Genomic DNA, 14,376 nt, shown 5'->3' on the forward strand with positions numbered 1-14,376 from the left:
CATTTCAAAGGAAAATCAAAATAATTATTAGTTTCTGAATAAATTGTATAAATCATTTTCCTAAATCAAACAGCACACTGAAGGATGTATAGGAGTTGACTAGACCAGGTTGAGGGGAAGAACATTCTGGAGGTTGAAGTAAGCAGAAAGGCAAATCATGAAAGAAGACATTCATTCCAAGAGCAATTACTAAAAATGGAACACATGCCTGACACTACTCTAGGCCCTAGGACATAGTACTAAATAAGACACTAGCCTCCGACCAAATAGAGCTTAAATGCTACTGGTGGGAGACAGAAAATAAACAAATATAAAAACACCAGGTGATGGTACTAATAGCTATGATAAAAATTTTAAAAAGTTGATGAGATGGAGAGAGAATGGGGTCTATTTTAGACTGAGTATTCAGGTATCTGAAGAGGTGACATTTAAACAGAGTTGAGTGACAAAAAAGGAGTGTGTCATGGGAGTTTGGATGAAGGTTATTTATTCCAGTGAGAAAAAACAGGTAATACAGAGGCCCAAAGGCAGAACTGAGCTTTAGAATAAATCCAGAGTTCTAGGGCTAGAGAAATAGTATATCCTAACATGTAACATGAATATTTTGCATTTATCAGTGTTTTTGTTTACTATTAATGTTTTAGCCTGAAATCTTGCCTGGGAGACAGAAAATATACTGTCATTATACAAACTCAGTGAAAAATACAAAATTGACTACATGATAGGTGTTCACTCTTTATTAGATTAACAGACTAAGCACAAATATACTTGGTGCACCATATTTGAGGCAAAAGAGAGATGGGTAAGAAAGAGAGGGAACGGTGTCATGTGTCCCTGCTGCTATTTAAGGAACTCTCCATAGTCACTGCAAAGAGGTTATCAGTCAATACACAAAGTCCTTAGCCAAAGCCATAAGAACTGCAATTCTTATCTTTTAAAATGTTCCTTGTAAAACTACAATGAGATTCTATTTTTTACTTATTACACTGGCAAAAATCCAAAACTCTGGCAACACACATTACTAGTAAGACTGGGAAAGACCAGCTTTCCCTCCACACATTGCTGAAAAAAGTGGGAAATGGTACAACAGCAAGGGAGGGGGATTGGTACTATTTAACAAAACTACAAACGTATTTTCTCTTGATCCAGAAAATCCAAACTGGAAATTACTCCTGCAAGTCTAACGGCACACACATATATATATATGTACATGTCCCAAATCTCCAAAAACCACAAGCAATATCCTAACTTTGACACAAAGTCGTTTTTGCAACAAAATTTGACTTGAATTGATATAAAGCTATTTATGGTCTTTATTTAACCAACAGTGTGAATAATCACACATTTTCCATCAGAAATAGTAACTTTACTTGTTTACTGAGTGCTGCCTCCACTGGAAGTATTCTGTAATTTTAGAACATGTATCATGTCAACAATTCTAAAATCCAGAAAATTATGAATACAAAAACATTTAGTCCCCTTATGGGTTCAGATAAGAGACTGAGGACCTATATAAGGTTATTCATTACAATACTGTTTACAGAAGCTAAATGTTGACAACAATCCAAGTATTTACCAATAGGGAACTGGCTGAATTTTCTATGGACAAGTGCTCCTTCCCTCTTTTAAATCCTGTCCACATCTATTCCCTAAACATTCAGCCTACTATGTCAGTTTAAGGATGTAGTATCTTCTGTTTGTATGGCATGTACTATTTTTACAGTCAACTTTCACCTCATCCGTCTCCTAAATTAAGGAATACAAGGACATATAAGATAGAATCCCTATTCTATAGCAGCGTAACATATTCAGTGAGAAAAGTCTGCATCAAATAACCGAAAATGTACATAACAGCTTGAGGTCACGGTGAAGAGGCTATCAGTCAATACAAAAAGCCAGTAACCAAGCCCATTACTTACCATTTCACTAATCCACTCTTTTAAAGGAACTCACCCGGAACATTTTTTGAAAATAATCTTTCAAAGAAATTATAACGCAACTCACAGAGGAGTAATGTGGGAGACTAGTCAGAGCTCTAATGACTGCTCATAGCTAATGAAACCAGTAGGGAAGCTGTCCTGGGGTGGAGCTGGTACATGTCCTCAAAGGATAGTGAAATGGCAAAAGAAAACACTACTGTAGGCAGGAAGTTTTATCTAAGAGGCTTAGTTTGGACATACCCTGGTTGAGGTGAAGCACAGGGATACAACTTTCCTTTCCTATCATTCTTTTGTTATGTTATGCTCAGGAACATGTTCTAGAAAACCAACAAAGGTTACTGACGAATATACATACATTCTTTATTCTCCTCCATCATGGAGCACTTTTGTGCACTTGGGTACTGAGTAAAAGCTTTACACAAATGGGATTTGGCCTGGATCCTAAAAGGCATGTAGAATTTGGGTATTAAAAACCACATCTACTTTCTCCCTAAAATCTTTCCATGCTTGTGTCACTGACAGTTTCCTTGTAATTCATAAAGCCCTTCCATTATCTCTTCTTTTCATATACTTAATATCTGTGCTTTTCTTTTTTTTTTTTTTCTTTTTTTTGGAGACAGAGTCTCACTCTGTCACCAGGCTGGAGTGCAGTGGCGTGATCTTGGCTCACTGCCACCTCCACCTCCCAGGTTCAAGCGATTCTCCCACCTCAGCCTCCCAAGTAGCTGGGATTACAGGCACACGCCACCACGCCCAGCTAATTTTCGTATTTTTAGAAGAGATGGGGTTTCACCATGTTGGCCAGGATGGTCTCGATCTCCTGACCTTGTGATCCGCCCTCTTAGGCCTCCCAAAGTGCTGGGATTACAGGCGTGAGCCATTGTGCCAGGGCTTGTGCTTTTTTTTTCTAATGCAAGTTGACAATGAATTTATTAACTCTAAACCAAAACGTATCTGAGACAACTCTCAATCAATTTAGAAGTTTATTTTGCCAAAGTTAAGGAACATGACACATGGCACAGCCTCAAGAGGTCCTAAGAACATGTTCCCAAGGTGGCTGGGTTATAGCTTTATTTTCTAAGTTTTAGGGATACATAAGACATGAATCAATATATGTGAGGTATACACTGGTTCTGTCCAGAAAGGCGGGGCATCTCAAAGCAAGGGGGCTTCCAGGTCATAAGTGGATTCAAAGATTTTCTGGTTGGCAATTAGTTGAAAGAGTTAACTGGTCACCTTTAGAGGCAATAGATGGCAACTGTTTCCTATTAAATCTTTAGGAGGTATTGGACTCCCAGCTAATCTCTTCAGGATCAGAAAGACAGCTGGGAAGGGAATGGGAATGGGAATGGGATTCTATTCAGAATGTAAACTTCTCCCACAAGAGATAAACCTGAAGGGCCATTTCAAAATATGTTAAATACGGGGTAAAATACTTTGATTTCTTACAGGGCCTGCTATCTGTCATGTGATGCTATACTACAATCAGGTGGTATTTGTTATCTTAGTGCTACAAAAAGTCTCTTTTGTCAGTCTTACAAACTCTATTTTAATGTTCATGCTGCTCAGTTTTGTGCCTGAACTCCAAAGCAAGAAGAGTACAAACAAGCCATGACAGACCTTTCCATTCCTGTCATGGCCTGAGCAAGTTTTTCGGGGTTCTTTGGAATCCCCTTGGACAACAAGAGGATCCATTCAGTTGATTGGGGGGCTTAGAATTTTATCTTTGGTTTACATATCTAACCATTGAAATTGCTGATATTTAATAGTTTGGTTTTTTTTTGAGACAAGGTCTCGCTCTGTGACCCAGGCAGTGCTGCAATCTCAGCTCCCTGCAACTTCTGCCTCCCAGGTTTAAGCCATTCTCCTGCCTCAGTGTCCCAAGTAGCTGGGACTACAGGTATGCACCACCACACCTGGCTAATTTTTTTGTATTTTTAGTAGAGACAGGGTTTCACCATGTTGGCCAAGCTGGTCTTGAACTCTTGACCTCAGGTGATCCATCCGCCTTGGCATCCCAAAGTGCTGGGATTACAGGCATGAACCACCGTGCTTAGCCTAGTTTGTTTTTAAGCCTACAAAAAAATAAGAAATTTCTATTCGTCCTTGCGATAGTTTACTGAGAATGATGTTTTCCAGTTTCATCCATGTCCCTACAAAGGACATGAACTCATCATTTTTTTATGGCTGCATAGTATTCCATGGTGTATATGTGCCACCAAACACTGCATGTTCTCACTCATAGGTGGGAATTGAACAATAAGAACTCATGGACACAGGAAGGGGAACATCACACTCCGGGGACTGTTGTGGGGTTGGGGGAGGGGGCAGGGACAGCATTAGGAGATATACCTGGTGCTAAATGACGAGTTAATGGGTGCAGGAAATCAACGTGGCACATGGATACATATGTAACAAACCTGCATATTGTGCACATGTACCCTAAAACCTAAAGTATAATAAAAAAAAAATTTTTTTTAAGAAAAAATAAGAAACAAAACATGACAGACACAGCTGAAACTGTGGCACCTTCTTCTCCCATTCCCAAGGTGATTACCATGATAAAATGAACATTTTCCATGCACGTTCTGCGTTTTTACTCCAAAATATTCATTGAAGAAGCAAGATACGAAATAATATGTACAGAATAATACCATTTTTAAACACAAAAAAGACAAAAGAATATATTGTTTCTATATTTTGCATAAATAAGAATCAAACATGTTTTGTTGAAAATTAAAAAAAAAAAAAGAAATTTCTATTCGTTTAAAATTCATTTCCATTTCCTGTATTTTCATCGTCATCTTCACCTTTTCATGACTAGTCATTATTCAATTTAGGCTCTCCTCATTGCTTATCACAGACATTACAATAACTACTAAGCCTGCCTCTACACCTTTGGTTTCTCCTCTCGATGCCATCTTACAAGCTAATATCGGAATAATCTCCAAGAGCATAAGGTTTGATTTTGGCATGTCTTGTTGCATACCTTTCTGTCTCATCCCTGAAAGCTTAATAGAATGCAACTGATCATGAGTGACATTTTTAAAAGATAATCTTAAATTAGCTCTGATTTATCAAAAAGGTAACTCATTTTCAAATTTTGATAATGTAATTATTTTTATTAACAATTTACTTAGGAAAACTTTCCATAAATGATTGTTATACACTACAGAACCCTTAAGAGCATGAAGTTACCATTGTTAACTGCCTTAGAACAATAATTTACATACAGAAGTGAACTATACTCACCACTTCTTCTGTTTTTACACATACAAATAGAAATAAAAGGATAAAGAAGTAGAAGAAACTCATTTAAGACACTGGTAAACACACATGTAGGAAAAGTCAGACTAGGAAAAGCCAAAGCAAATTTACATTTTTATATTGCTACAAAATTCATGTCACAGAGCCTAAAGCACCTTCCTCCCTCAACACAAAATAAAAATAAAAAATAAAAACAACTGCTTAACATGAATGAAAATCATATTAGTGCTGACAAATGTTTAACTGATTGCTCAAAGAGCCGGTATCAATTCTAACTATTTGTTGGTAAACAGAACCAGATATTTATACATCAATAATTGATCATAATAAAAATTAAGAAATTTTCCAAGAACAGTTTTAGAAACAAGATAGCTATGAAACCTTTGGCTTTCTCCTATGAGAGAAAAAAAAAACAAGAGTGATAGGCTCCCTTTTCTCAGAACTACTTTGCCACACAATAGCTTACATAAATTAACATTCCATTCGGATGTATGTTGTTGAGGATAAGAAGTTTGTGTGCCAATACATCACTCTTCCAAATAAAAATATAAAGTTTAACAATGCAATTTGCTGCTAACAAGCATTAAAATGTAAAAACATTTTGCTTGCTTTCATTGCAACTTCCATTTGTGGTCTACCTTCTGGCATTCTTTGTTTTGTTTGTTTTGTTGTTGTTGTTGTTATTGTTGTTTTTGAGACAGGGTCTCACTCTGTCACCCAAGCTGGAGTGTAGTGGCATAGTCACTGCTCACTGCTGCCTCAACCTCCCATGCTCAAGTGATCCTCCCACCTCACCTTCCCTAATGGCTGGGACCACAGACACATGCAACCATGCCCAACTAATTTTTGTTCTTTGTATCTGAACCAAGCAACAGCCATAGGAAGATTTTTTTTTAATGTTAAAAATTAACATTTTAAAATTTATCAGGACACAAATATCAGAAATTTTAGTAAAACAATCAGGACACAGACACACAGAAAGACACAGCTACACACCAAAACAAAACAGGGGTATATTGAATTTCTAAGAATGAGTCAATCCTGGCTTTCTGATTACCCAGCACAATCATATTATGAAAACATTAGAAATTTTCATGATGCAAAACCTATCTCTTGCGGATTAGAGTAACCCATATGCATGGTTTACAACAACCAAGTTCTTCTCTCTACCCATATACTTATTACCAGAGTACTTTTTCAAGAACCCTTGTTCTACTATAATTCTATTTTATAGCTCCTAAAAACAATAAACTATGACATTATAAGAAAAGAAAGTCAACTCTAAAATTTAATCCTTAATAAAATCACAATCCTATCCCAAAACCTGAGAGGATTTGCTCTCTGAATGACTTCAACAATTTGTTTACTTAAGGTGCAATGTGAGTTTATATAAATAAGGAAATCTTTATGGAAAACACAAATGTAACCAACTATACAATATAAAATTATCACCTTAAATTATGATTTAATAGTAATAATTGCCAATACTATCTAAAAATCATTTAGGAAAAGCCACTGATTTAATAACATAGTCAATATAAAATGGACTTCTATTTTAAAAGTATCCAATAATAATAAATAATAAAATAATTTAAAAGGCCAAAAAAATAATGAATTTCAATGTGATCAAAAACTAATAGTCATGAACAGGTTGAATTCATACAGTTATATATGGGAATATTTTTCAAAAGGTTCTCCCACAAGAAATTATTTATTGTAAATAACAGATTAAATGGGAGTGAGAAAGATGAGGAAAAAGGGGTTGTTCTCAGCTAGGTATTGGCAACATTATTCTGAAAAAGAACTAGATATAGTAAATACTTTAGGCTCTGTGGGCCATCCGGTACCTGTTGCAACTACTTAACTTTACTGTAAACTAATAAGCATGGCTGTGTTACAATAACACTTTATTTATGGACACAACTGTGAATTTCATATAATGTTCATAAGTCAAGAAATAGCATTCCTACCTTGAATTTTTTAAACTGTTTAAAAACATAAAACCATTCTTGGTTTGTAGGTTGTACAAAAACGGATGCCAGACCAGATTTGGCTCATGGGCCAGATTTTATCAACCCGTGTTCTGAATCATATGTTTAATCACACTCTCAGCCTTCAATCACAAAATAGAGACTAGATCTTTCATTCCCCATATTTTCCACATCAATTTCCTAAATATTTTAGGCCTATTTCCTATTCTCTTTCTCATAAATGAATAAATAAATAAATAAGACTTCATTTTTAATAGCTATATAAATATAAAACTTTTTTTTTAAGACGATGTCTCACTCTGTTGCCCAGGCTGGAGTGCAGTAGCATCTCGGTTCCCTGCAACCTCTGCCTCCCAGGTTCAAGCGATTCTCCTGCCTCAGCCTCCCAAGTAGCTGGGATTACAGGCATGGCCACCACACCCAGCTAATTTTTTGTATTTTTGGTAGAGATGGGGTTTCACCATGTTGGCCAGGGTGGTCTCAAACTCCTGACCTCAAGTGATCTTCCCACCTTGGCCTCCCACCAAAATGCTGGTATTACAGCCATGAGCCACTAAGCTCGGCCTAAAACATTTAAATGACAAGCAAAATAAGATAATCTTTACAAATGCCATAGGACATTTGCAAATTTTTCTATGTAAGAGGAGATAAAGATCATGTTCATACATTGTGAGAATGTGGAATTCACATTCACTGACCACAATACAAATCTAGAATTTTTTTTTTTTTTTTTTTGAGATGGAGTCTTGCACTGTTGCCCTGGCTGGAGTGCAATGGCGCGATCTCGGCTCACTGCAACCTCCGCCTCCTGGGTTCAAGCGATTCTCCTGCCTCAGCCTCCCGAGTAGCTAGGATTACAGGTGCCCGCCGCCATGCCCAGCTAATTTTTTGTATTTTTAATAGAGATGGGGTTTCACTATATTGGCCAGGCTGGTCTCGAACTCCTGACCTCATGATACGCCCACCTCAGCCTCCCAAAGTGCTTGGATTACAGGCGTGAGCCACCGTCAAATCTAAAATTTTTTTAATGATAAAAAAGTCCTTATTAGATAATCAAATTGAAACAGATTTCTAGTTACCTTTATATAACAAAAACGCTATACAACATATGACATGATGAGTTAATGGATGCAGGCTTTGAGAATCAATACCTGCCAACATTTAAAATTTTAAAAAGATACTATGTGCCTCCAGATGAGAAAATACAATGGCACCTGTAGTCCTATCTAAGGGATTAAGTTTAAATGCAATCAAACTCTGACTCTACCTGCCAACTTAGAAAAAAATATAGAACAAAATGTTTAACTTCACCATGAATATAAGACCAACAAAATCCAGACTACAAAGAACTCAGCAGGTCAAACAACTCAGGTACTTCAGTGAATAACATATAAAGAAAAGAAAGGGCTGGCAGGAAAACCTATTGTTTAAGAAAGTCTTCAAAGGCAAATACAGTCCAGACTCAGTGGCTCACCCCTGTAATCCTGTCACTTTGGAAGGACAAGTCGGGAGGATCACTTGAAGCCAGGAGTTCAAGACTAGCCTGGGCAATGAAGTGAGACACCCTGTCTCTAAAAAAATCTAAAAATTAGCCAGCCATAGTGGTATGCATCTGTAGTCCTAGCTAGTCAGGAGGCTTAGGCAGGAGGATCACTTGAGCCCAGGAGTTCAAGGCTGCAGTGAGCTATGATTATGCCACTGCACGCCGACCTGGGCAACAGAGTAAAACCTTGTCTTTAAAAAAAAAAGTGGGGGGGAATGGGCACAGTGGCTCACACCTGTAATCCCAGCACTTTGGGAGGCTGAGGCAAGCAGATCATGAGGTCAGGAGTTCAAGAACAGCCTGGCCAACATGGTGAAATCCCATCTCTACTAAAAATACAAAAATTAGCAGGGTGTGGTGGCCCGTGTCTGTAATCCCAGCTACTAGGGAGGCTGAGGTAGGAGAATCGCTTGAACCCGGGAGGCAGAGGTTGCAGTGAGCAGAGATTATACACTGCACTCCAGCCTTGGCAACAGAGCAAGACTCCATCTCAAAAAAAAAAAAAAAAAAACAGAAAAGAAAAATAGTTTTTTGAAATGAACATGAACAATACTAAACTATAGTGTCTAGAGACGCACACCTAAGTGACAAAACCATAAAGAAACAGAAATAAATTATTCTGAAAGTCAGAAGTTACTTTTGGAGGGAAAAAGAGGGTTGTGATTGGCATAGAACACATGGAAGAGCTTCTGCAGTGGCTGGCAAAGTTCTATTTCTTGACCTAAGTAATAATTACAAGCATGTTTACCTTAAAATAATTCACGAAGACATATATTTGTTTTGAATGGTTTCCTGTATCTGTGATCTATGTTATAATGAAAAGGTTAAAAGCTAATTAAAGCAAATTAATTTCATACACATATCATACATATGATACACTTTTTTACATATATATGTAAAAACTTAAGAGGGTTCAATCAAAGCTCTAGTAAGAGCAAAAAAATCATAGATTAACACTCTGTTAAATGTAAAACAAAAGAAAATATAACAAATAAATGAGCCAGCACTTATCTTAAGATTATAAAAACAAAATAAACCAAATAAATTAGCAGACAGAGAAGCAAACAAGCTAGTTCTTTCCTTCTTTGCAAGCTCAATAAAATAGACTAAATTTTGATAAGTTGACCAAGTGGAAGGCGAAAAAACATAAAGTATTGTTAGTAACAGCAAGAAAAATAATATAATACCAGCCCTCAATCAGATTATTTAAACACTGGAGTGGGAGGGTGAGGAGCATTATGTACAGCTTTAAGCCAACAAATTTGAAGATCTAAATGAAATAAAAAATAAGAAAGGGAAATCCGTTCTAAGAAAGGACAAATTTCCAAAAAGAAAGAAACTGTCCCAGTTCATTTTATGTTGGCATGATCCTAACCCCAAAACATGACAAAAAGAGCACAAGAGGAACGATCTCACAATACATCATGAACAAGAAGTAATCTTTCCAAAAATGCAAGGGCAGTTAAAGATTAGAAAGTCTATTAACTGATTATGTAAGTCAACTAAAGGAAAAAAGACCATAACAATGTGTCACTGAATATGGCAAACCTTTGATTAAAAAAAAACCTTGTTTCAATTAGCAGAGTATGATGGCACATACCTGTAATCCCAGCTACTTGGGAGGCCTAGGAGGGAGGATCCCTTAAGTCCTTGAGATGGAGGCTACAATGGGCTATGATTGTGCCACTATATTCCAGCCTGGATGACAGAGTGAGACCCCATCTCTAAAAAAAATTTTATTAATTAAATTAAAATAAAAATAAACTAAGCAAACAAAATATAAAACTTCCATTCGTCCACACAGCATTAGGGTGAAAAAAAACCCACAAATAGTATCTATAATGGCAAAACATAAATGGATTTTGACATTAAAAACAGACACCTAAAGATATTAGCTATTAATGCCAATCCTATTAATTCAACATTGTTAGAGAGATTTTACCCAACCCAATAAGTCAAGTAAAAGAAATTAGAAGTATAAATTTTAAAAGGAAGACAAAATTATAATTTGCATCTAATAGTGTCTACAAAAATTCAAGATAATCAAATTAAAAAATTTTTAAATCATAAAATGAGTAAGACTGCATGACTTAAAAAAAAAAAGGAAAGAAAGATTCCCTATACACTAAACACTGCTCAAAACTTAGTATTTACTGTGAGTGATATGCCAGGGACTGTGCTAAACACCAGACAAACCAATACCAACCATAACTAAAATAACCCAGCACAAGGGCAACAACAGTCTTGGTGCATTGTGAAAACCTAGATATAAAAAAATGTGTGACTTACTTGAAGGACCCAAATGGCAAATCAAGATGCACAACATATTCCTTGATGGGAATGCTCATTATTGGGGATATATAAATTTTCTATAAAGTAATCGATACATCTAATGCAAATCTAATAAAAATTCCAAAGGGACTATGAGACAGAAGATGGCAGGAAGGTTCTGAAGTCTATGAAGATTGTCTGAGAATACCTACAATTTTTAACAGAATAATGATATAAAGGGAATAGCCCTGTAATGTAGAAAAATAATAAATCCTGTTACTTAAAAGTATAAGGTTTGTGTAAAGAGAGACATACAGATCAACAGATTAAAACTAAGTCCTAAACAAATCCATAAGTATATCACAGTTACGTACATGATAAGGGGATATTTGTTGATGGATTAGTTATAGTGAGTAAGAGAGAGTTTTCTGGTTGCACAACTGGATAGAAAGATATTCTTTTTTTTTTTTTTTTTTTTTGAGACGGAGTCTTTCTCTGTCCCCCAGGCTGGAGTGCAGTGGCGCGATCTCGGCTCACTGCAAGCTCTGCCTCCCGGGTTCACGCCATTCTCCTGCCTCAGCCTCCCGAGTAGCTGGGACTACAGGCGCCCGCCACCACGCCCGGCTAATTTTTTGTATTTTTTAGTAGAGACGGGGTTTCACCGTGTTAGCCAGGATGGTCTCGATCTCCTGACCTCGTGATCCGCCCGCCTCGGCCTCCCAAAGTGCTGGGATTACAGGCTTGAGCCACCGCGCCCGGCCAATAGAAAGATATTCTTGACTAAAATTGGGAAAAACTAGACAGAGAAGGACTGAACAAAGGAAGACTATAATAAATTTAATTTTAGACTCGTCAAATTTGAGGAACCATCATGGAATCCAAGAAAAGCGACATCAAATAGATAGTTCGATATGCTGGCCTGGAGGTCGTAACAATAGCCTAGGCTGGATCTGTTAACTTGGGAGTCTTGCATACAAAGTGGTTAACTGAAGTCACAGACACAGACTAGATTACCAAGAGAAGGGTATAGTGAGAAGAGAAAAGCACTAGATCTTGAGGAATACAACACAATGAATCAGGAAAATCAGGAAGGTATAATATCATAGAAGCAAAGGCAAAAATATATTTCAAAACGGAGTAAACTTAAGGTCTGAAAATGTCACCTGGAATTATCACAGTACATTCTGTATAATATAAGGTTATAGATTCACAATGTGAAGAGTAAAGAATTAAGATTTCAAAACAGTATCTTTAGAAAGGGCTTATAAAATTTTAAAAAGGAAATGAGAGAAGACAAAGATATTTTTAAAAAGGAGTCTGGAAGGACATATTCAAGTAAGAAACAATGGTCATCACTGGGGAAAGAATTACAGGTGGTTTTTAACTTCATACATTTCTGTAGTTTGACTATTTTAGCAAAAACATGGAGTACTTGTACATTAGCAAAAAATAAAGACAGTTTAAACTGGAAAAGCAAATTGGAGGAAAAAAACAACCTCCCCAGACATTACCTTATAAAAATATTTTTATCATTACTTAAAAGTTGAAAAACTTTACATGATTCCTCACAGATCCACTGCATTCTCTTTCATGATAGCTATACCCTATAAAGTGAAATACTTTTATTCATTTTTTAACCAGCATTTGTTACACATCTACTATGAATAAAATCATTGTGCTGAAAACATTGAAGGCAAAAATATAAATAACTACCCTCCCTTAAGCTTCATGGGCCTACGGTTTAATCGAAAAGAGACATGTAAACAATTATAATTCAACATGATTAGTGTACAAAGTGACAATGAATGTACAAGCTAAAATATTTTATGAGAGAAATAAATTTGAACTGATTCTTGAACAAAGGAGGTAGGAGTTCCAGGCAAGGAACTTCTAATATATTTAGAATACGCATTCACCCATCCTACCCACCATGCTAGTTGATGCCCTATGTATGCCCCACCACTACTGCTGAGGATCTCATCAAATCCTCACCTCTCTCTTAAGTAGTCAGCATAGACAAATGGCTATCATTTTTTCCTATATGTTAAAAACAAATCAGCATCCAGACATCAAATCATGATGATTTGAACATCCCGCTTACAGATTATTTTTAATTTTGAACCTGTCACAATGCATAGTAGTACCATGAGTGGGAAAAAAAGAAGAAAAAAATAAAATGAGCCCAAAAATCAATATCATATATTCATTTTTGTTGTGCTTTTGCTCAATTATATTAGAAAAAAATGAAAGTTGAGAACTCTAAAGTTAGGTTTTTCTACTAGAAAAAAAAAAAACAAAAAACAAAAACCTCTGTTCTTTAATGTTTGGAAGAATTAGTATTTAGTTGTTGTTGTCCCAGTACTTATTACTCCTAAAACCTGTTCTGGGGAAATTTATGTGTCTGAGGAACTGGATTCAATGGAACCTGTTAACTTTTTTAAGACACTGTCTAAAAACACTGATTGTATATCACTAGGAGGTCAATCCTACAATCATCTTTTCCCAAATGGTCACTACTCCAAAGCACATTAGCTGTTCATTCAGTAACAGTTTTTGAGTACTATGTTTAAAGTCCTTAAGGAGTATCAGTTAACTGATTGTGTTGGTTGAAAGCAGTATTAAGACTAATTCATCAATCATCACATTTTCCTAAATATTTTTCATATATTGCCATTTTAAGAAAAGAAAGACCATAATAATTACAGAAAAAGTAATCAGTACTACAATTTTCTTTGGAAAAGGTAAATATACACATGGCTGGCTGTTGAAATAAGTCTGTCCAAGGGGCAAAGTGATATGCCAGGAGTTGAAAAGAATCAACTGCAAAGAAAATCTCATTTCTATTTTCAATTGCTATTTCTGTTGACAACAACAAATAGTCTTTTATTTATTTATTTATTGCCTCAGATAAAACAACACAACCAATGTATATGATATTTCACCTGCTTAAATAAAAAGAAATAATCTCCTCATTCCTTTATAAAGGATAACTTTTCAAATTAGAGTAATTTACATGCTTTTAGTGTTCTTTTTTTGAAAATCAGTGCATGTTACATTTGAAAAACTTTGCTAAAGGAAATATAGTTCCACATTTTCACAAAGGGAAGAAATGTCAAAAATTCAAACTTTCAAGCTAAGGTTACAGGTATTCTAAATGGAAAATAATTTTTTCCTCCACTAGTCTCTTTAATTACTATAACTATACTGCAGTATCCTTCCTATATTATAACATTATAGCACAATATTTGAGATTGCTTTTTAAGCACTCAGTATTCTACGGAGGAAAAACATGAAACTAAAGCCACATTAAAGTGACAATTTCCTCATTCAGTAGAGAAAAAAAATCACTTAGCTCTTTCCTGAA

At 35.9% G+C, this 14,376-nt stretch overlaps 1 protein-coding gene across 35 annotated transcripts in view; it reads right to left on the reverse strand.

The window, feature by feature from the left end:
- Positions 1-14,376, reverse strand: part of TBC1D5 (TBC1 domain family member 5) — a 598,207-nt gene that overhangs the window by 406,989 nt on the left and 176,842 nt on the right. For 7 of the 35 annotated variants that reach the window (XM_063611396.1, XM_063611381.1, XM_063611376.1 and 4 more), the window contains one exon: positions 10,342-10,465. The exons of the other annotated variants lie outside the window; for them this stretch is intronic. The gene's annotated coding sequence lies outside the window, so the exon portion shown is untranslated. The remainder of the gene's footprint in view (positions 1-10,341; positions 10,466-14,376) is intronic. 35 annotated transcript variants of the gene reach the window in all.

This window comes from Symphalangus syndactylus, chromosome 10 (assembly GCF_028878055.3).
Source record: "Symphalangus syndactylus isolate Jambi chromosome 10, NHGRI_mSymSyn1-v2.1_pri, whole genome shotgun sequence".
In the NCBI taxonomy this organism is placed as follows: domain Eukaryota; kingdom Metazoa; phylum Chordata; class Mammalia; order Primates; family Hylobatidae; genus Symphalangus; species Symphalangus syndactylus.